This window comes from Myotis davidii, unplaced genomic scaffold, assembly GCF_000327345.1.
Source record: "Myotis davidii unplaced genomic scaffold, ASM32734v1 scaffold921, whole genome shotgun sequence".
Lineage (NCBI taxonomy): Eukaryota > Metazoa > Chordata > Mammalia > Chiroptera > Vespertilionidae > Myotis > Myotis davidii.
The window spans coordinates 7,852-10,759 of record NW_006291191.1 but is presented as its reverse complement, the minus strand read 5'-3'; positions in this window follow the sequence as shown (position 1 = coordinate 10,759).

Here is a 2,908-nt window from a genome sequence, read left to right as displayed (position 1 = left end):
GGGGGGGGGGGGGGGGTGAGTGTAGAAAGGGAGTCTGTGCGCATCAGGCCCCTAACTCCCTGGCAGCCATGTTCCCAGAGCCCATTCAGAAGAAGACGGACAGTTCCCTCTTCCCGCAAGTATGGGGCAGCCCTGTCCCCATCAGGGACCAGGGACCATGCCCAACTTGCAGCTGTAAAATAATGACATATCTGTTTTGCTCCCCTGGTTTCTTGCCTTTCTGGGGGTTGAGGTCTAACACGGGTTGTGTTTACAATTTAGAAACCTGTATTCACTGGAGGAGGTAGTTGTAGTATTTATTGCTTTACACATGCAATTAATATGAATTGAGTAACTACTGTGAGTGGGCCCTATGCCGAGCGCGGAGGACAGAGAAGTGACTAAGACCCACCAAGTCCCAACACTCAAGGGGCTCTTAGTCTTGGGAGTAGGAAGTTGGAGAGGGGGACAGGGAGAGGGACATGTTATCACACAGTTTCATCACAGGGCCCTGACCCAGCCTGGAAAGTCAGGGAAAGTGAATAGAGAAGTGGCAGAAAGGATATGGGCCCAGATGAGGAACAGCATGTGCAAAGGCTGGAGGTAAGAAAAATGGTGATTGAAAGACCCATAAGTGGCTCAAGCCAAGAGTATAAGTAGTAGTAGCTGCCCGGCTGGTGTGGCTCAGTGGTTGAGTGACAACCCATGAACCAGGAGGTCATGGTTCAATTTCTAATCAGGGCACATGCCTGGGTTGCAGGCTTAATCCCCAGTAGGGGGCATGCAGAAGGATTCTCTCTCATCATTTAAAAAAAATACATATATATTGTATTGATTTTTTAAAGAGAGGAAGGGAGAGGGATACAGAGTTAGAAACATCGATGAGAGAGAAACATCGATCAGCTGCCTCCTGCACACCCCCCACTGGGGATGTGCCCACAACCAAGGTACATGCCCTTGACCAGAATCAAATCTGGGACGCCTCAGTCCGCAGGCAGACACTCTACCCACTGAGCCAAACCAGTTAGGGCTCTCTCTCATCATTGATGTTTCTATCTCTCTCCCCTTCTCTCTTTCTCTCTCTGAAATCAATAAAAACATATTTTTTTTTAAAAAAGTAGTTCCTCTCTGAAATTAATAAAAACATTTTTATAAGTAATAGTAGCTCTCCATGGACCTTAACTCATTAAAAAGCTTCTGAGGCACAGAGGCTACGTGACTTGCCCACGGTCACGCAGCTAAGGACTTGGTGTGAGACTCAATAAACAAAACGTCAGGGACCACACCTCAATCATCCCCTATTTTGCGATGTAGCCCCAGATAAGTGGTTTAATCTCTGTTTTCTCACATGTAAGATGGGGGTCATTGAGTATCACCTATGAGTGTCTGCCTCACTGCAGTGCCCAGCAACACACCTGATCTTTCCTGGACTGTCTGAAACTAGGGGAGTGACCTCAGGTTAGAGACGCACCTGTACACACACCCGTAGACAGACTCCAGAAATGTATTATGTCCTTCTCACCCTCCAACCTCACCCTTTAACTAGAGCACCCAGGACCCCATTTGAAGCTTTGAGAAACATTCCTCAGTGGGGCTACAGGTATGGGACACGGGTAGGAAACTGCTGGGGTCCAAGCTTCCTGCAGGCGGAAGTGTAACTGGGACCCAGCTGACTAAATAGCCCAGGCAGACAAAGAAGGAAGTGGGAAGGCATTGCAGAGTGAGGAAGTTGTGTGAGCAAGATGGAGAAGCCCAGAATAGTCTGCAAGTCCCGCTGCAACATTGGCAGGGGCCAGTGTGTATATGTGTATGTGTGTGTGGGAGGGGAGTAGAGGGGGGCAAGAGCAGCTGGCAGAAACCTAAAGACAGGCAGACACACTGGGACTTTGTGCTGGGACCCATAGGCATTAGGGAAGAGTTTCAAACAGTAAGGGACATGCCATACAGGTGGATATTTATCCACATGCACTCTGGGGTAGGCAGTCATGGCTCCCCAAAGTTGTCCACATCCTAATCCCAGAACCTGTGAATATGTTACATTTCATGACAGAAGACACTCTGCAGAGATGATTGAGTTAAGGGTCTTAGATTGGGGGCCTATTCTGGATGCTTCAGGTGGGCCCAATGTCATCACAGGGGTCTTGATAAGGAGGCAGCAGGATGAGAGTCAGAGAATGAGATGTGATGATGGAAACAGCCTTGAATATGTGCTTTGTAGATGGAGGAAGGAGTCATTAGCCAAGGAATGCAGGCAGCTTCCAGGAGTTGGAAAGAGCAGGGAACGGATTCTCCCCTACAGTCTGCCAACCTCTCGATTTCAGACTTCTGCCTCAGAACTATGAGATAACAAATAGATATTACTTGTTACAGCAGCAGTCAGAAATTCACAGAGTTTAGGGGCACAAGCTCTGGAGTCCAGCTGCCTGGGTTCAAATCCCAGGTCTTACCAGCTAGCCCTTTAAGACAGCGGTTCTCAATCTGTGGGTCGCGACCCCTTTGGCAGTCGAACGACCCTTTCACAGGAGTCCCCTAAGACCATACTGCATATCAGATATTTACATTACGATTCAGTAGCAACATTACAGTTATGAAATAGCAACGAAAATAATTTTATGGTTGGGTCACAACATGAGGAAATGTATTTAAAGGGCCAGAAGGTTGAGAACCACTGCTCTAGAATCTAGAGGCTTCAGGGGAGAATCCATAGTATTGCCTTTTTTTTTAGCTTCTAGAGTTGCCTGCTTTCCTTGACTCATGTGTCACTTCTGCTTCTGTGTTCACATCTGCTCTGACCCTGACCCTCTTGTCACCCTCTTATAAGGACCCTTGTGATTACATTGGGTCCAACCAGACAATCCAGAATAATTTCCCTGTATCAAAATCCTTAATGTCCTCACATTTGCAAAGTCTCATTTGTCATGTAAATTAA